This window comes from Camelus ferus, chromosome 11 (assembly GCF_009834535.1).
Source record: "Camelus ferus isolate YT-003-E chromosome 11, BCGSAC_Cfer_1.0, whole genome shotgun sequence".
Classification (NCBI taxonomy): Eukaryota; Metazoa; Chordata; class Mammalia; order Artiodactyla; family Camelidae; genus Camelus; species Camelus ferus.
Genome location: NC_045706.1, coordinates 52206967 through 52228207, shown reverse-complemented (window position 1 = coordinate 52228207; position 21241 = coordinate 52206967). Strand labels below are relative to the sequence as shown.

General features: G+C 41.1%; 1 protein-coding gene and 1 long non-coding RNA gene across 3 annotated transcripts in view; one reads left to right on the top strand and one right to left on the bottom strand.

Annotated features, from left to right (window-relative positions):
* LRMDA (leucine rich melanocyte differentiation associated) overlaps nt 1-21241 on the bottom strand; it is a 1095017-nt gene that overhangs the window by 389764 nt on the left and 684012 nt on the right. The window lies entirely within an intron of this gene.
* On the top strand, nt 381-17656 carry LOC116667316. Its single transcript, XR_004324206.1, has 3 exons — nt 381-452; nt 12206-12207; nt 17644-17656. It is a non-coding gene; the product is annotated as an uncharacterized LOC116667316 (long non-coding RNA).

Here is a 21241-nt window from a genome sequence, read left to right as displayed (position 1 = left end):
AATGACATTTGTATAATATATAGTTTATATTATATAAAAAGATATAAAAATAGCTCTATTTTCATTAACTTCTATGGGATCTTTAACATTTTCTTTCATTATAAATGTAGGCAACAAAATATCATCAATAAGATATTTTCATGTCACATCACTGCAGAAATCTGAAATAGCATTTACCTTCACCACACTATGAAATTATAATAGCTCTGAGACCTGCTTTTGGATCTTATTATTTGTGTTAATAAAGAAGCAGATAAATTACTGTCATACATTTGACTTTTAAATATTTTGAGAATACTATTTGAATACACTTAGTTTGCCTTGTAATCCTATACATATCATTTTATGCATTTAAAAATCATTAGTCTAAGAAGGCGTCTGTGGGTTTTTATTAGACAGGCAAAGGGATCCAGGCACCAAAAAGTTGTTTAAGGACCCTGGAAGGATCTCCAGTCCTTCCAGACATGAGTCCACAACTGGTTATTTGCAATCTACACAGCTGGCATCTGTTATCTGTTCTCTGGTATAAGTCTTGTTCCTGCAGTGGTTACCTCTGCAGGTTCTGAGGCCAGACTTCCTGGGTTCTAACTTATATCTGAGCAATTTTTTGGCCTCTCTAAGCCTAAGTTTCTTTTTATAAATTGAAGATTATTCCATCAACTTCTCTGGGGTTGTTGTGGAGGTGAGTAATATACGTAAAAATATGGTTAGTGCAACCATCAGTTAATGATTATTGATGTTATTCTTGTTACCAGATACTGCTATCTGGTTATTTTAAACTATATCACTTAAACGGACAAATATCCCCCAGAACAAATCTATTGTTCAGGACCTTTGAAATATGTCACTCAGTATTTCAAGATACAGAGGTATGTCAATAGAATAATGGAGTAATTAGAAATCATATTCACTCTCAACTGTCACGGAAGAAATACCCAAAAATGTGATGCTTTGAAAAAGTCCACACCATCTTCATTTTACTAGAATTCCCTTGAGAATCCTCTTTGCTCTAAGATTGTGTATGTTTTACCCTTCACTTAATTTCCTGCCTGCAGTTTGTATATAGAAACTGATAAGAAAGTCCTTATCTCAAACTAACTGTGTGTGAGATTTTGTGGATAGGTCCTTAATGTAAATAATACAATCTCTCCCCAACAAACTGTTTCTGTCATAAGGCTCTCTGTGATACTAACTGCAGCAGCCACTTAAAGACTTTTGCTCTCCATTAAAGGGGTGATATCTCGGCTAGTAAGAATGGTTTTATTACTTTGCATAAACTTCTGTAGCTTAAAAGAGCAGTAGTAAAGTTAGTTCAGGACCCTTTATGACTTCTTTTGTTCTGTAAAGTTGGGGAGGAAAAACATCAGTGAGGTATGAAAAGGCTGTTTGTTTACAATCAGTACCCAGATCCTCGCCTTCTTCATAAAAGGCAAGGAAACCAGCAGGAGAATTACAATACCCAGCACCTCCCTGGGTCTCTCTGCATTCTCCACACTTGTGTATTAAGCAGCTAGGCAGCTGTTGAACAAGTACTATCAACAAAGCAATCTTCCAGCCCTTTGATTCAGGCTATTCATATCTTCTGCCCTGAAATAAAATGACTTCCACAATTAAAACACCGAAATCAATGCAGTATCTATTGTCATGTCTGCAGGAGAAAAGCTTTAATTACAGACATAGTCAGATAACACAATCATTACACCTCCTTAATCTCAAATATAAAACCAGCACCCTCTGAGTACTTTGCCACCCTTTCTTTGATTTTTTTTTCCTTTTTCCTTTTTTTTTTCCCTTTCTTTTTTCTTCCCCCCAATGTGAATGGCTTTTTATCTAAGCACTTCAATTTGCATGCCTTTGCTCGGAGGCAGCTCCCCATGATATGTTAATTGCAGATTGCTTTAAGTACTAAAAGATTAACATAAAACCCTTTGCAAACAAGCTAATAGTTTATGATAATTTTTGCATGGCCTTTGTCTGTCTATCACTGGATTGCCTCTAGCTGTAATTTTATAAAAAGCTGTAAAATATCATTTAAACAAGTTCATTTACACATAATTATTACCAGAATCACATTATTCAATTTAGATACTCCAGCCTATTAACAATCCATGAACTAAAATGTAATTAAACTATTTTCCTTTTATGAACCTATTCATTACAATGTGTGGGAGATGGAGCTCTCAGTTTCACTGCAAATTTCAGCACTTTGTTGTTGAAATTGACAAGTCTGGCACTCATTATGTGCTTTTAATTATATTAAAAGTATTGCAAGACAGCTCAGATAAAGAATATATTTAGAAAAGAATGCCTAGAAATGCCAAGATGGTGTCATCCCCAAATATATATTTATTTCACTCATGCATTTTTTTTGGTCCACTTAACAGTGAAAAATAAAGTCAGTCTGGTTGTTTTAATTGAGATTTTCATAGCTTCTTTCAGTTTTCCTAATTTAAGCTAAGGATAAATATCTCATGTAATTAATTAACTGTGTTTACTCATTTTTCCAGATTTCTATCTACTTTTTTTCCCCAAAAACTACAGTTGGAATTATACCCAAATTAATATATTCTCCAAGAATTTACATACAGACACACAATTACCTCACATGAGGGGTGCCATATTTAGTATTTGATTCAAAAACTGCTGAACAGCTTGATTTCTGATATAAGCTTTAATCTGTGTGGGAGCAACTGTATTAATGGGAAACATTTCATCTATTTTAAAAGGGGCAGCACATTCCCTGCTTCTGCTTCCTATTGCTCGTTTTCTGAGGTAACTCTAACTCTATGGGTTAGAGCAGACTCAGAATAAACAACCTAAAGCTGGGAGTTGTAAGACGGGCCACTGATGGACATTCAAGTCAATAACACCGGGTATCCCAGTTTGGGTACCTTTACAGGAACTACCAAAGAGGAGCCCAATAAAATCCTGAGCCCAGCCTGGATGACACCCCCACCCCAACTGACAAAGACAAACTTGGTACATTACTGTCCAAAGCTTTGCTTCCTATCTCCATCCTCCTTAGAACGCTCAACATCTCCCTCCCATGCAATCTGGATGGTACCTATTCTTCACGCACTCAATCATGACTAACATTTTCCAGTAAGAATTTTTCCTGCCCTCCACAGTCTACACTGCCTGAACTACCAGAACCCTGGGAGCCTGCACTCACTTGGGATTCAGTACACGTGCTCTTCCACAGGTAGCTCTGTGCTCTGTGGCTATCTCTTGTCTCCTCAGCCATCTACATCTCTCTATACCTCTCATGGCTTAAGGGTGCCTTATTCTTGGCCACTGTTTAACTGAGATACGGCACATGCTGATCAGACTATAAAGCCAACCACTCTTCCCTCTCCCTTTCTTCGAGAGCCACTGTAAGGTCTTCCTAAAAGAATGGAAGATATGCCCAGGGATTCCTTGGCTGGCGCCGTCATTTAACCATTCCTCCTTGGGGATGATCTCAAAGAAGGAATTCAGTTGACTACAAGGACAGATTTATAACTTGGTCAAGAGCTTCCTGAAAAACAAAAATCATCCTAAAATTTTGGGGCTTTGGGAAATTGACTACTGCCCACCCTGCCTTCCAAAGTCTGAGGATCTACAATGGAAGTAAGATTCCTACTTAAGGAAAAAATAACAATTGGTACAGCGTGCCCCTGGTCCTGGAGCCAGCTGTCAATCACACTGGTGGAGTATGGGGAGGGGGAGAAAACCAAGAAGCTGTATATGTTATTCTATGACTCTTGCCTGGGAATAGATTTAGAATTATTATCTACATCTTTAAATAAATAGACAAACAAAGAAATACATTTAAAAATCCATGGCCAGTGATTCAGTATATTTTACTATTAAAAACAACATGTGAACTCTAACGCAGAAAGATATACGCACCCCAATGTTCACAGCAGCGCTATATACAATAGCCAAGACATGGAAGGAATCTAAATGTCCATCAACAACATTGATACACCTAGAGATCATTATTCTAGAAGTAAGCCAGAAAAAGAAAGAAAAATACCATATGATATCACTCATATGTGAAATCTGAAAAAAAAAAAAGAGGACACTATAAACTCATCTACAAAACAGAGACTCTCAGACTTAGTAAACAATCTTATGGTTGCTGGGGTAAGGGGTGGGAGGGGATAAATTTGGGTGTTTGAGATTTACAAGTGTTAGCCACTATGTGTAAAAATAGATTTTTAAAAAGTTTCTTTTGTACAGCACAGGGAACTATGCTCACTATCTTGTAATAATCTTTAATGGAAAAAGATATGAAAATGAATATATGTATGTATATGCAAGACTGGGACATTGTGCTGTACATTAGAAATTGACACATTGTAACTAACTGTACTTCAATAAAATAAAAAACCAACAACAACAGGCCTAAAATGGAATCATTTATGCTAAGCCCCATGTCATCAAAGACAACGTGATTACAGTTTTGGCTCCCCCAGAAATGGAATCTTAAATGTCAATCAGGAATCACATGATCAACATTAGTTAATCTGCCTGACAGACATCCCTAAAGAAAGTATCCTTGCAATAATAAATCTTTTGAGTTTTTTTTCCTCTAGTATAAATTTGTTTCTGCTCCCTTCTGACCATGGAAGTCTCTCATTCTATACAGCCTCTCAGAGCTCCTTCCTATCTGCTAGATTGGATGCTGCCTGACTCTTGAATTATTGAATAAAGCCCAGTAATATTTTTAAAATTTACTCAGTTGATTTTGGTTTTTAACATTACTGATAAATTTATATAACTGAGTCCACTCATTGGATAGACTAAATCCAAATGGGCACACAGTATGCAACGCCACACCCCCACCAACAGCCACCCTAAATTCCTTTTTGCCACTCACATCTCTAAAGACTTTGATAGAACATAACCAGCTCTTGCTTATCTGAACGAATCCAGGCAAAGGCCTGAGGAATCCACACCCATCCTGTGACTCAGACACCAGGCAGAGGCGTGTGATGGGCTTTCTATCATTCTTTTCCTTCAGTATGTGTATTTCTCTTATCTTGAACCTAACAGCCTTGTTTGTCTTACTCACCAGTGTACATGGAAGTCTGGCATGGGGCCTAGCACATACAGACAACTCAATAAACGTGTTAAAAGTTAAATTAATCAGTGAATGCTTAACATACTAGTCGGGACTTTACTCCAGGGTAGAGTCTTACCAGTACCAGGTACACCAAGTACTGGTGCATTTCAAAGAAACACTGATTTGAAGGCTGGGATTAGGTATTTAAGAAAAAGTATCCAAAACTTGGAAATAAGGGAGTAGGGGGAACTCGGAAGGACAGAAGAGCCTTTCAGCAGCCTACTGGGGCATGGTCTGACAGGTCCTCCCAAGAACAACTTCATTCCTCAGGAGATTATATTGATGTTTGATGTTCCTGCTCACAATCTGATTACAGCCCAGACGCAGTGAAGTCACATGTTAAATTGTATATTTTTATACCGTTTAAAATAAAAAGGTCCCCAGAGGTTAGGATCTTACTGCTCTATGGGACACCAATCAGTTTTGCATCTAATCTAGCATTCCTAGGTTAACTTTTTTCCCTTGAGTGCCTATAAATACCCAGCTCCACCAAGGCTTTGGATCCACCTCTTCCATATGATTAGTACCCTCCTTACTGACTTAAATACATTAATAGTTTAAAACAATGGTATATGTGTTCATACAGTATTTGTGTGAGTCATACTTTTTTTTAATTTTTGAAATTTATACATGACAATATCTGAAGACAAGGCAGAGCAGCCTCTGTAATGCTGAGGGGGCCCTACTAATGCACAGACCATATCCTCCAAACTCTGACCCATAAGGGACACCAGACAACACGTTAAGGGGACAGAATGGTTGGCAGATACTGAATTCCTCAAAATCTTCAATGTCTGAGAAGCATGAGGCTAAGGTCAAATGATGCCCAAGAAGAAAGAGAATTCCCCAAAAGAGGAAATGAAGGATAAAGGTAAAGAGTGGACAAGTAAATAGAGAAGAGACTTTGAAGGGATGTAGACAAGAGATGGAAGTAGAAGGAGCGTCAGGAGACTATGTTTTGATACTTCCCCCTCAGGAGAAAGAACTTCCTCATCCTTGTAAGAAATGGTTGGACTAGATAATTCTGAAGGTCTTGGGCAGTTCGAATATCAAGTATCCTAATGATTTTTTGATTCCATTTTAAGGGGTCTCTTCCTACTTCTACTTTTCCAATGCCCTGAGATGCTCGCAAATGATTCTGTACCCCCAGTTCCTCCCAATGCTCCTAGTATGCACCCCTTTGTATTTGGGGTTCACCTCGGCCCAGGAGCTGCCTGGGGTATGTCTTCTCTCTGGCCTGGGACAGGCTGAGCACCCCTCCAGCATCACCCTAGCAGCTCCCTTGGGATGGTGTCTAACACCAATCCTCCCAGAAAGAAACTACCAGTGTAGGAACAAGACTCTCCCAGAGCTGAGTGGGTTCCCCTGCTGCTTTTTGTACTACGCCTCACAGGTCTCACCGGCAATTCTCAGAATCCAGGAAAAATAAAAATGGAGACTTGAGTCCACTGACTGGCCATCCAGGTGTCCACCCACCCCGCAGTGGGGCTGCAATTCACCAGGATGGCCAAAGAGGAGACCTCAATTGTACAGTGCACTTTTCAAGCTCCCTACACACCTGCCTCGCTCAAAAACAGACTGCCTCTTGGATATCTGTAAGTTGTAGGCCGCTAACTCCATTCCATTCCATGCCTAGGGGAGAGTTTCAAACTCAAACAACTTTATTTAAACAATTTCTTACTTAACATGTTTTTCTCAGTGCTTCAAATCCAATCACTCCCTGCGTTGCCGGGAAGAACTGCTACAGGACAAAAAGAACAACACAACCTGTTTTTATTTTAATATCTTCCGGGTCTCTCGGCACTGCCATCATTTGGACTGTCAGCCCTTCACTGCCTGAGGTGGCTTCCCACTCTCTGCAGACAGTCTGCCTCCCCACTAATGGCACTGTTCAGGCGAGGGGGAAATGCAATTTTCCACTCCATTACAAGCACTGTGTAAAAGGACCTCTTTTCCTCACTGCACACAGATAAGGACCTAATGAAATTCCACTCACCAAGTATTGCAATAGCCAACTCCACTCCAAACAGAGGCATTCCAAGAGCCTGCCAGGACCCCCACTCCAGAAGCAATGGCCACTCAATATCCCTGGATTGGATACTGTCAGGATGGAAAACTCCAAGGTAAGCAGGGAGAGACTTTGGGAGATGGGGAGGTAACCAAGATGGCAGGAGATCTGTGTCTTTGGCTCTTCCTTGTAATCATTACACCGGTGGGGGGGGGGGGGTTCTCACAGACTCTGGTGGGAGTTTGAAATTCTTATGCATGGAAACAGCCATCTTGGGAGAGCCAAAGTACCTCCTGAGAGATCCAGACCCCACATCATATAACCTACAAAAGTGAGAAAAGAGGGGGAATCCAGTTTGCATTCTAAAATAGGAAGTAAAATCAGACAAGGTTCCTAGTGAGGGTGTGAATCTCACGACAGCTTAATGGAAACATAAGAATCACTTCTTCATATTCTCCCATTGCTGTACCCTCATCCCTTTCCTACCCCATCCCTTTCCCAACGTATCTCCCCTTGACTTGTGGTGAAGCAATACGAAAATTAATGGAAAATAAGACTCCCTCTTCTCCCCCACTCACAGTGTCAGTGTCTTCACGGCTCCCTGGAGTCCCCGGGGTTGTTTCGTGTCCTCCCTGCCAACAATGCTCTCCGTCTACAGGGAACTCTGGATTTGCCCCCACCAGAACTCATCACTCTCTTCCCCAAGCCTCCCAGGTTCTACTCAGTCACCAAATAATCTATGTCACCAGAGAAGGCCTGAGAAAGGTCTAATTTAAGAACAAATCAAGAGGTCACTCCTGAAGACAAGAGGCCTTGGCTTAAAAGAATTCACTGTTAATTTTACTTGGAAAGTATAGTTTCCATGTATAAAGAACGCAATTTTGGGACTTTGTGTAAAATCTCTTCAGTGTCAGAAAGGTGCTCCTTTGTCTCAACTGAGCCACACAATTATGCTGAGGAAGACAGAAGAATACAGTCTAACAGCACATATATATATTTCTTAATGTACACAAAATATATTTGCACATGTAAGTACATTTACAATGTAAAACATTTATTTTATATCATTTCCCATTCTCATTTGCGCCCTCAAAGGCAATGACTTTAATGTGTTTTGTGTGGATCTTTTTATCGTATGAATCCTTGAAAAATACATTTTTCACTTTATGCTATATTGCAGGATGCACCTACGTTACTACATGTCACTTCATTTGTTCTGACTGTTGTATAATGTTCAATTGCAAATATGGAGAACAATTTCAGGCTTTTGCTATTAAAAATAGTAATTTCAAGGACTTTTTTCACATGTCTCCCATTGTACATGCATCACAGTGGAATTTCTTGGTCAGAGTATGTTAATGTTCAGCTTTACGTAAATAATTTTCCAAAGCACAGTACCAATTTCTACTCCTGACAGCAATATATGAGGGTTCCTACAGAGCCACATCCTAACACTTAATCTGAAAAAAAAAAAATGTTTGCCAGTCGTATATGGGAAAAATATCTTACTGGGTTTTCTTTACAATTTCCTAATCATTAATATGTCTTCCCATGTTAATTTGCCATAGAGATTTCCTCTACAAAATTTCTCTATCATTTGTCCACTTTCCATTGAGTTGTTTGTAGTTCTCTTTTTGGTTTATAGGCATTCTTTATATACTTTTAGTACTGATCCATTACCAATGAACATATTCCCTAGTTTGTAATGTATCTTTTCTATTTTTTAGATGTCTTTTGCTTAACAAGTTTCTTCATTTTAATAGACCAAAATGTAACAAAATTTTATAGTCAACACTTTTCATGTCTTTTCTCAAAAATCTTGTTTCACACTCAGGTATTTTTAATTTATATAAATCATATTGTTATATGTGGCATCTTTCTTCTGTCACAGAAGTCACATGATTCTAAGATTCACTGTGTTGTGATAGATACATCTACTTTGCTGCTTCTAATACTGTGGATACACCATATTTCATAAACCTATTCTTACTTATGCCAATTTTATAAACCAGACAATTTATAATGCGATCAACTCACAAACCTTCCCCCAATCCCCTTTTCCCAGGAATGAAGTATTCAAGTAGAATTTGGAAGTGGCTAACTTCTAAGATAGAAAAATGATTACCACTCTGTACTTGTATAAAGTCAAGCCCTTTCATGCACTTAAAAAATGTGACAGATGCACACATTTATTAAAGAATCCACAACTTAGCCCACATCTTAACAATAGATTTCATCTCCTGTTCCAACACCTATCATTTGATGATGACCACCGAGAGAGATCTGGTGAAAGAATGCTGAAGACTGAGCTCTAGGCAAAAGAGCACCATGATCAGTTAGCAATCCCTGCCTAGGGCTTGAGAATGGCCACATATGTGCTTTGTATCGTCATCTCTGGTAGCGTAAGGTACACCTTCTTCCATGCCTCAACACAAACCTTACCACCTCCTGGATCACTAGAAGAGCCAAATCCTCACATGCTCAACCCACTGTTTAAATCAAAGACGCTGGGTCCTGTCCACTCCCATCCCTGCTCAAGCAAAGGCATAAAACAGCCAACTGATGAGAGAAACAGCTCAAGCCCAAGTCTTTACATGTTGGCTGATGCCCTTCCCTCAACCATCCCCTTACATACACCATCCTCACCCAAGTGCTTCTCATTTACCATTTTAACTGGCTGTGAGACAATATTTTAGAACTAGTTTTTTGAGTTAGAAAAATGGGAAGGTTGTACGAACAGCTGCAAAGAAACTGATATTCTTTCTCAACCCTGGCCCCATTTGTTATGCAGCAGGTGGTTCTGTTTAATACAGGCAGAATTTACTGAAAACTCTGGTGTTCCTAGCATTGCTCTCGACTCCAATGACAGAAAATCAAAGGTACAAAGTCACCGACGACAGCTCCTGGCACATTATGAGTGCCCAAGTAAGTGTGAGTTTCCTTTGCCTTCTTTTTCTTGCATTGCTCAAAAGGACTTCAGTTCAGATGGGGAAATGAGGCTTGCCCCTGCCCCAACCATCCTACTCAACAAATCTGCAAAGTATTATTATATTTAATATGTAATTTAAATATTTAGGTATTATTTCTCAGGTGAAACAAAGAATGAGCTAATGATATTCCAAGTGGACAGCAAAGATCCTTGGTTGGTAGATGTCAAATGGGGTAAACAGCTTGCATAAAATAAGGACTCTATAAGTATCTGGTTCAAGGGCCACCTTATAGTAAAAACACAAAATGTTAACATGAGAAGGGATAAGAGATTATTTAAACCAACCCTTTCATTGTACAGATGAGGATTTTTTTTTTTTTAAGTTATGTGACTTCTGGGACTGGAACTCCATTTTCCTCCCTTCTAGTACAGTAGCCTTTGTGCTGTATAGTATGCTGTATTTCATGGCCAAGCTGAAAGTCTCAGAAGAATTATGCCTGGAAGCATTTTAGTGAAATTCCACCAGAGACATACCTGTCACCCCTCACCTCCACAGGGCCATGATGTCACATGTAACCAGGACAGCTGGAATCCAGGCCCGGATCCAGGTAAAGGTGTAATGCCCCTAATTTTGCATGACCTCCAAAGGCAATACCCCCAGCTATGGTTTTAATTTTTAAAAATTGTTCTGCTTAGAATATCTCTAAATTTTAAAAGCATTACCATTAACAAGTTATTTCAAATTGTCCCTGTCAGCTGGAGCTGGGGGAAGCTCCAATAATGTTCCCCCAGTGAATAATAATTTGTTTCAAATTTTAAAGACAAAACTAATTCTTGGCAACCTCCTGTAGGGAGAAGAACGATTTCCAACACTCTTTAATACATCTTGAAATAATTTATGAAACTTTATGAATCTATTATTTCAGGAATGTGCATTTGCAGTCAAACAAAGAATAATTATTCACTGTTGGAGGAGCCTTTTGAAGGGACATTATCTTTCCTTGCATAGGTGATGGCTGAAAGAAACAATGTCTCGGACCCACTTTCAGGTGAAAAACCTCTCCTTGGAAAATGAAAGCTAATGATTAGAAAAGATGTTTCATTAACCACCAAGTGTGTAACTTTGCCATTGAGGAGAAATCCTGATGTCATGTGTTTGAATTTAAGAAGATAACAACTAAAGGAGATAACTTCTTATCCTTCTCAACTGAAACATGGCCCAATTTCATTAAAAAGATACAACCAAGGTCTTGAGCAACATCACAAAGGCAGAATCTTCCATCCACAATCAGTGTGGTCAAAGTGCATACCAAGATCTCCTATACAGTCTGGAAAACCACTGACAGAAGGGTGTACCTTCCTGACAGATGGTGGTACAGGTGCCAATGCAAAATAGGCCTTCAAATTAGCCAGTGACATCCACAAAATCACCTATACTGTTTTTCAAAGCTGTGGCTGTTATGAAAGATGTGAAAGAGTCCAGGGTTGAGAAAGAAAATCAGTTAAACATGGCCGGTGATCCCATATGCTAAGTTTAGGGTACATTTTGGGGGTACAAAGAGATCACAACTCAGAAGATGACGATCTACCTTGGTACATTCACGAAAGTAACAACAGCTCACAAAAATAGGAAGGAAAGGAAGTCAGATGGCTGCCCAAGAACAGTCAGCAAGGGTGCACTGAAGGTATGAATTTACGAACACTGCCGTGCGTGGCCTCCCCACTGCCTGACCAAATCCTGGTTATTGCAAGGCCTACATCACTTCCACCTACATATCTTGATCTTTTACTATTTCACTCCTTCTACTATGGTCGTTAGCACACTCCTGGGTGCAGGATCCCCAATCCAGGTTGCAGATTCCTTGTAGTTCCCAAAATGTAGTCAGCAAGTTTTCTCAAAGTGAATTTCAGTATCCAAAAACATCCAAAAAAAAATCCTACATTCACTTGTCGTAAGACACAAAGGCTAATGAAAACATGAAGCTTCTCTGCTTTACGCCTGAAATGGTCATCAGTTCAGTGTGGACCTTCTGGTTCTCTTTCTTTGTGCCAGAAGGGCTAATCGGCAATACTCACATTTTCAGTGGCGTGGCGATGAATTACTGCTTAGTCAATGTACTTTGGCAGTGTACTTTATCACCAAAACATGGAGGCCCAGGAGTAGGAAATCATAAACATAATCTGAGTTTAAAAAAAATTGGGCTAAAGTGCTTAACCCTTTCTGAGTTTCCATAGTGATCTCTCCCCTTTCTGAATTCCAGTAGTATTTAGGAACCCCAGTTAGCACTTGGTCATTTTTTTTATATTATTCTACATGTGGTTGTGTTAATAAATTCTGCACCATACAAAAAGAAAAGTGTGTAGGGCAGAAATGGTACCATGCTACTTCTGTATTCTCCACTCTAACAAACACAAAGTTTGGTTTGAAATAATAGTCAGTCCATATTTGTTGAGGAATGGACGTGGGCCATGTTTTCTTTTGATAATTCATGAGGTCCTGTGATAGGAAGAGCCTTGTTTTTTGGCTTCTGGACTAAGACACTAGTGAGGAGGTACCTTTTTTCACATCAGCCCCCACAACGGTGACCTCTGGGATTCATGGTGAAGGAGTGCTGAGACAGCAACTCAGGCTGGCGTCCAAGACCTTGGTTGGAGAGGTCCAATACCAGTTATGCGCTCTAAAAGGATTACAGTGGCAATCATCAGAGAATATGAGAATGATTTGTGCAGTTCTGAAGATATCGAGCTTAGCTAATGCTACCTGGGCAAAAGAGCTAGTCACAGAGACAGCTGTCATCACAACAAAACTCACAAACTGCTCTCTGAAGTAAGCCCTGCAATTCTATTCCAGATTTACCGATCACCAACATTTTCTCCAATGATGTTAACAGGACACTCCCAGTAACTGATGATTCTGCACGCGTCAACCTACCAAAGCCTAAAACCTCTCTTGTACAAGTCACTCCAATGACATTTTTATTTCAGCTCATCAAATTATGAAGTCAAAAACCTAAAGCACAGTTATATTGATTGTTTTAGTTTGGGCAACTGCATTCTCTCTGGCTAGAGGATCACTTGATTTTATGTGGTTAACCCCCTCTCAAATACCTTTTAGATAGTTAAGGTTAAGTGGGACTTATGGAGTAGATATCTATGTGTGTAGTCTGAGGCAAAGTAGAAGAAAAACCACAAAAGAAGACTGAATGGTTCCTAACTTGAGAAACTGATAATCCAATCAGGAAGATAAGATGTACACATATCAACAAAAAAGAAGAGAAGAGAATGTGGGTCAGAAACTGAGAGCAATAGGAACTCATAAAAAGAAGAAAGTACCTTTGACTAGTGCAGTCTGGGAAGGCTTGCCAGGGGAGGCAGCTATGGCCCTGGCTTACTTAGTGACCTATGATGTCAATGGGGTTCGGGGAGGGAGGAAGGAGATTTTAGGCAGGGTATACAAAATGAGCTAAGACATGAGAGGTGAGACATAAAATCACAAGGGGGCAGAAAAGCAGATGAGCCAGGAGGACCCACATACCCAGGATGAAGTGAAGAACAGGTGAAGAGTTGGCCCAGTGGGGGAAGACCCCCAACAGGGGTAAGGCACAGGAGACTGCTCTGTGGTTGGATGGGCTGGAGCTTGGAAAGGTCATCATATCCAGGAGCTTTCAAATCACTTCTTAGCAACTATTAGCAAGAAAATCCTAGACATTCAATACATAAAATACATAAATAAAAGCATTCCCCCACCACCAACGTACATACACGGCGAAGTCCCTGATAGGTAATACTCTTGAGGAATCTAAGAGTATGGAATGTGGAAACTGTTAAGGTCCAGCCTCCTTTTCACTTGTCAGAGATGGAGGGGGAAACTGGAGCCCCAAGAGACATGAGAAGCAATGGTGCACTTCCGCATCCCTGGTCATTTTCCATTCCTCTCTCTTCCTCCCGCCCCCACCCCTCCACCATGGCCCGATCCCACGAACAGGTGTCTGCAATAATTTTGGTCTCTGCCACCTTTAAAACATATCCCCCAAATCTGCTCATTTCCTTCTATTTCTATGGATACAATTTCATCATCTCTGACTCCAGATTCATTCATAGATGTTTACTGAGCATATACTATGTACACTGCACTCAGGATGAGTCAGACTTGGGCCCACCCTCCCAACGCACTGTCAGTCACTATGGAGGAAATGAGTGTGAACAGGATGGACACACTGCTGAATTATGTATTTGTGATTCTTTGCTACTTTGCATTCCATTCATACTTTTAATTTGAATGCACTCATTACTTAGCTGTATTGCTCAGAGGATTGCCTCTTCCCCCACCTCCACCCCCTGCTTATTGTAGTAGCAAGGCTTGAAACCACAGTATAATTAACATAATTAAAGTATTAATAAAGATGGAAGGGGTTGGACAGTGTGTGAAATGCTTAATTTTGTGTATCTTTAACTGACTGAATGTTTAGGCTTGCATTTCAGCTGTCACCCAAATTACGTGTAATTAAGCCAAAGCTTGGATCTGCCTGTCTCATACCCAGTGCGGATGGCAGACAGATTTGATTCTGGGGAGGAGGTGGTAAATCTGCCCACTCATTTGTAGCTGTGAGCTTTCACACTTTTTATGCATCTCTTGCTTTTTCCCACCACATTCATTGATCAAATTATCCTATTAGCAACAAATGAAGAACAGATAGCTACAGGGGGGAAAAAAAATCAAACGCTTTCAACATATGCCCTGGCTACTTCTCCCCACACCAACTTCCCACTAACTCTGTCTGGGCGGTGTCCTCTTGTGCTGGTGTTTCAGGACACTCTCGCCCAGAAGAGATCCAAGTCAGTGCTCATAAAGCACACAGGCTGCATGTCAGCCCTGGAAACAGCTGCAAACCCAAGGGGCCAGTCTCTGTGTCCAGGGAGAGACCCGCCTCTGGAACCCAAACTGCCAGAGTCACTGACAGAAACCACTTAGAAGACACTTTAAGAAGAGACTAAGTCTGTCTCGATATTGAAGGGGTCATCACTCAGAGGCAAGGGCCCCAGAAATTCATCAGTACCCACAAAAGAGTTCTGAGGCCGTTCACCCCAGAGAACATGGCTCTCTCACATAAAACTCATCATTCAAGGAAGCACATGGATTGAGGAAACAAAATGCACATGCTCCCTGCCTTTAAAAGGGTTGCCATCAGTGTAGAGAGAAAAGAGGACAACAGAGGGCAGAGCCAGCACCGTCAGACAGGACAAAGGCCACGTGGGTAACATGGAGGCCTCCTCCGAAGGCAGTGGTGGACAAAGCAGTAAATGACCTGCAGCTCTGTTGAGATGGGCCTTGAAAGACAAGGTTGACTTGCATAGGCAGTTAGGCCGAGAACAAGACTGGGGCTGTGGGTTTGTCTGGGAGGGGAGTTTTGAAAGGAAGGCTGAGGCAACACCAGTGTGTGGGGTCCAAAATGCCAGGCTGAGGCATCTGTGACAAAGAACATCTTGGACAAAATGGGAAAGGTGACCCCAGCATACGCACAGGTAGGTAGAGCGGGTGGTTTCTGAGTTCATGTTCTCCTGTCTCCTTAACAAATTACTGCAGACTTAGTGGCTTCAAACAGCATAACTTTATTATCTGCTAATTCTGGGGGTCAAGAGTTCTGTGGGCTCAGCTGGTTTCCCTGCATCTAGTCTCCCCAAGTCAAAATCAAGGTGCTGGCTGGGCCAGTTCCCTTCTGCAGCTCCAGTGGAGAATCCATTCCCAGACTCACTCAGGTTGCTGGCAAAATCAAGTGCCATTGGGCTTGAGGACTGAGGTCCTTGTTTCCCCCTTGGCTGCCATCTGATTAGAGTCTTATTTCATCTCTCTAGACCCAAAATAGTTATAAAACATCACCCACAATTTCCAGGTAGGGTTTCTTCAAAACGGGAGTGGAGCTTAAAGACTCTTGAAATGCAAACTGAGCATAGACTTCGTTGGGATTTTTATTTTTTTCTTAGCTCTCTTACTCACCCTGATACAATTTGTTAGTTGGAAAAAAAAAAACAAAAACTAAGTCACATTTCTTTTCTAAATTCAAAAACAGCAGCTACTTTTGTCTTATACCCATGGTTCACTGATTTCTATAATATTTACTTAAAGTAAATTTACAAACACTGTACAAGATAAATGGGCATAAACAAGTTTGGGAGTAAACAACTGCAGAAGTATATGGACACACAAGGGGGAATTGGCTTCCTCACTAGAGTATGGACACTGTCAGTGCATCTTTTTTGGAAGGAAGAAGATGGGGAAGGTGAGCTAATGGATAGATGGGGGCTGAGCAAACAGAGTTTCTACTAAACATGAAATAACTTGTATGTCCATGGGAAGAAGTAACATACATTCTTGGCACTGTTTTTTTTTTAACTGATCATCCCATTCCCCCAACCAAAAATAAAAACATAAATCAATAAAAGTATAGCATAGTTCTCAATCCATAAGGCAAAGTTAAGCAAAATGGCAGCCCTGTCCCCTTCACAAGGCTTCAAAGATTGTGGGATGCCTGAGCTAGCCACGTCTGGTGGCAGCAGCCCTCAATCTCAGAAACAAAGTGCCCTGAAGACTGGTCTGAGCTTGAGAAAGTTAAAATCGACCAGGTAGAGGAATCTACCATGGTCACTTGTAATTATTCTCTTCGCCCTAGTGAATGTATCTAAAATAGCGCACCATTCAGTGCAGCAGTTTTGATCAATGACAGACACTGGTAGGTTAGCACCTTCGTGGGCACCTGATTCATTACTCCTGTTGTGGCACAGAGCAGCATTTCAAAGCACCAATTAGTAAGTCAGACAGGCTTGAGTTTGAATCCCAGCCCTGCCTGACCACCTTGTTTTGAGCAAATTATTTAACACTGTGAGCTACAGTTTCCTCAACATGAAATGGAAATGTTTGTTTATAGAAAAGTGTGTTGGGGACTAAATATGGTCACGTGTGTCAAGTACTCTGTGTAGAGCATTTGGTACGTAGTAAGCCCTCCAGAAATGGTAGCTGATCCTTTAAGGAGATAGTGAGGTTCTGACTTGGGAAGGGTAGAAATGGGTGACCTGGGATATTGTCCAGGCCCCAGTGCAGGGAATAAATGATAGTCTGGGGCAATCAGGGGGCATGATAAAGGTGCTGGATATGAGAGGAGAGAACAGGAACTGAGAGACCCTAGGATGGACTTGGCCCACTTGATCCTGCTCAGTGCTGATCCAGGAGCCTCAGGCAGTCAGACACTTGTTACAAAAACAGCCCACGTGTCTGCCTGGAGGAATGAGAAATTCCCAGCCAGATCACCTGTATTTTCATTTAGTTATAAAATGGACTGAATGCCTCTGTATCAGGTGCTGAGGATATAGACATGGTAACAAGGAGTTCAAGATGCTCAGGAGTTCATGGTCAAGAAAGAGACATGGGCATTTACACTTTCCTATACTAGTGTAATGTAGCAGGGGAATAAACACACAGAAGACAGGGTCTCTAATCACATCCGGGGAAAATGCTGTTTCCCAGAAAAGACTGCATGTGAACAAGGTCGCAAAAGGTAAGTTTGATAAGCAGGGAAAGGGGAAAAAAGCATTCCAGGGCAGTGGGAAGAGCACATGCAAATACCCAGAGTTGTGAAAGGTTCTAACACATCAGGGGGCAGTGAGGAAGTTAGGCTGGCTGGAATGGGTGGCATCTGGTAGGTGAAGCTGAAGGGGTAGGCTGGGGTGTCTCATTGCTGCGTTCAGTTCCTAGAGATTAAAATCACTCTCCTAGGCTACCATCAAAAGAAATCAAGAAACCAATCCAGACACATGTCTTTCGATCCACTAGACTATGAGAAAGTAAGTGCCTTGCACCATCCGAGAGAATTTATTATCTAGGCGAGGGCTTCCCAAAATTTAAGTTGCATATGAAATACTTGGAAGTCTCATAAAAATGTGGGTTCTGATTCAGTAGGTCTGTAACTGGGGCCCCTAAGATTCCACATTCCTAACAAACTCCCAGGTGATAATACGCTACTGGTCATTTTAAGTAGCAAAGATCTGGATATTCTACTGTCATTCAATTTCCACTCAGAATGACTTTGTGACAATGAGGACCAGTATCTCTATACCTGTAGAATCCACCTCCTAAAATCTGGATTTCTCCCCAAAGCAGGGAACTGGTATAACAGTCATCATCCTTTCTGTTATTTGCATCCAAAGATGCAACTGTTGTTAAAATAAAGCACACACGCTCAGCCACCTAGAGTATACTGACAACTTCTCCATCAACCCCCTCCCATCTCTCAAAGCAATTTAGGGAAAAACAATCCTGTATTTTCTAGCCTTCTCAGCAGCATTATGATTCAGACAATTCTCCAAACTTTCCCACCCTCTATCAACTTGGAATGTGAACAAAGCATCTGACCCAAATTTCCCAATTTCCTGTAGCTGAGCCACAAGGTAAAAGCCTGAACAGTCTTACGGAGCAACTCTTTGGATTTCCAGTTTCAGACAGAAAAACATGATTCTCTTTCATTTTAAGCCATTAAAGTCTGGGAAACTTTCCTTTACATTACTAAACTTGGGATCAAACAAAACTGCCTGGGGTGGATGATGGGGTTTGTTTAAAGAATTGAATCTACCTCAATACCCAGGATATATCTTTATTTGGAAAGAGACCAGAGAAGCACCCCCACTGGTCTGCCTTCTCACCCCAAGATTTACATGAAATATACTCTTCTAGGTTCAACAACTCCTTTCCTGAGCCCCCATGAAGAGACATCACAGCTTTCTAGGGGATGTTCCCAGGAGGAGGTAGCTTTCTTTCTCTTGGGTGCTAAGTCAACTGGAAATTAGAGGCTGTCAGAGTTGCTAAGCGCCTCTCTCCCTTTTCTTAAATCCTGTAGGAACCACTACTTATTCTGTGGGACCCTCATTTGCCAATACACCATTTTCAGGGCCACCTAAAGCATGTTAGACTCTGCCATCAAACTGCGGAAGACAGGGTCTTCCCCATTCTCTGGGTCCCCCATAATGTTCATGATTCTTCCAAAGATTGCTTAAAAACATCACATTGATGCACCTTGGAGGGTGGAAGCTTGAATAAGATTCTTCTGGAAAGGAAGGGACTTTTTTTTCTCTCTTTTCATGAACGATTAAATTCCTAGAAATGGCCTTAGGCTACCCCAATCTTAGGAAACAAATGCCTGGTTCCGGGTTTTCTAGGATAGTTTTGAAGACACACAAAAAGAACAGTGCATAATAGGGAGAGAACCCTGGGTGCAGAGTTGGAGATTAGTCCTGGTTTTGCTCCGCTGAGTGACACTGGATATATGACATAGATTTATGGCCTAACTTTCCTTATCTGTTAAATAGGTCTATTTGAAAATTGTGTCTTATTTTCTCACATGGGCTAGAAAGATCAAAGAAGGTAAGCACAAAGAACTTGAACACCAATATCTGGAACAAATGAAGAAAACAAGGGTGCTGGAGCTGGGTGGCCGGGTATGTGGATGGATTCATAGCTACATGGGTGGAACAATTTGTACAGACCCAGGATTTGCTCTGCTTTGTTTTTACAAAGTGTATCCAGTCCTAAATCCAGTCAGTATTTCACACTGTCTTCTCTGGACCAAACTTACAACCAAAAAGTAATTGCCTATCTTTCTAAATTATAGGCTTTTCTGACAGGGATGAAAACTTTGGGATCATATGTTCCATTCTTCTTATTTTGCAAGCAAAGGAACTGAGGCCTGAGGGGAAAGGATTTCTTCAGGTTGAGAAGCTCCTAAGGGTAGAACTGGTGAGATTCCACCAAGTTGGGACTCCAAACCTACCAGTCATTTTATGATACCCATGCTCTCTGGCACTAGAAAGCATTTCCATTCCTTTTTGACCAAGAGCCCAGCACAGGACTGAGTTTTTATGAAAGTACACTACTGAATACCATTTACCAAAGAGCAGTTCTTTCTCAACAACAGGAAAATAGAGAGATGTGTTTCCAATTAGTCAGGGAAAGAACTCAGCCACATATGCCTTGCCATTTAGTGTTGCTAAGCTGGTGATTTCTCCCCAAAGAAGGGGACTGGTAGAACTGTCATCATCCTTTCTGTTATTTGCATCCAAAGAAGTCACATGTGTCTCAGCAATGTGAAATATTCTCTTTCATCTGCTTGGGAATTATCATCCAGTGTCCGCTCCTTCCTCCAGATCGCACATCATTAAGTTCCCCTTTCCATGAGCTGAACTCCTTGACACAAACACTCATGCAAAGTAGTATGTTTTAAAAAGAGGAAAAAATCACGAAAGAAGGGTTTAGCTTTCCTTCATTCTGCAGTCCTCTTTCTAAAGGAGCTCTTGACTGCCAAATAGCTTTCTCCGGGCACAAAAGATTCCCCTTCATTTTAGTTAACACCTGATAAAGCTTCATTAAAATTCTTTCCCAAATAGCAAACTCCAGCGTCTGGATTCAAAATAAACGTATGCATTTCTAAAAGGAAAGCTGACAAGGAGAAGTTACATGCACACCATTAAAAAGTCAGCAAAGCCCTGACTAAGAACAATCTTTCAATTCGTTAATGCCAAGCCATCCCATGGGAAGGAAGCGGAGCAGCGTCCCTCAGAGAAGCCAGGGCTTTGTAAAAGGCCAAGTTTACTGAGCTGACAGTGTTGAGGGAGTAGCAATAAGGAAACATCTTGGAGACAAGAAAGAACTTTCTGGTTTTTCAGGGCATTATAACTCCACTCAAAAAGTTGGGAAGGAAGGAAAAACATTTACAGCAATGTGGTAGACTGCTGCAGTAATGACCTACAATCTGTTCAAGCATCCCTGTATTCCTGTCACCAGGAATTTTTTTCCACTAACTCTAGGCCTGGCTGTGTGACTTGCTTTGACAAATAAGATGGTAGCAAGTATGACAGAAACAAAGACTTGCAACGGGCTGGTGCACTGGGGACCTTGTTCTTTTGCTGCTGATAGAACTCTGGAACCACCACGTGAACACAACTGGGACTAGCCTCCTGGAAGATGAAAGATCACATGAAAAGAGCCCTCAGTCATGCAAGCCTTTCCAGGGGGCTCAGCTGAGACCTCTGAAGGAGACCAGCCAAGAAGAGCGAGACCACTCTGGATCCAGAGTACTGGCCAAGCGAGTCTCACTTAAAATGCCCATCTGCACCAATGGGAAATAAATATATATTTGTTGTTTTAAGTCAC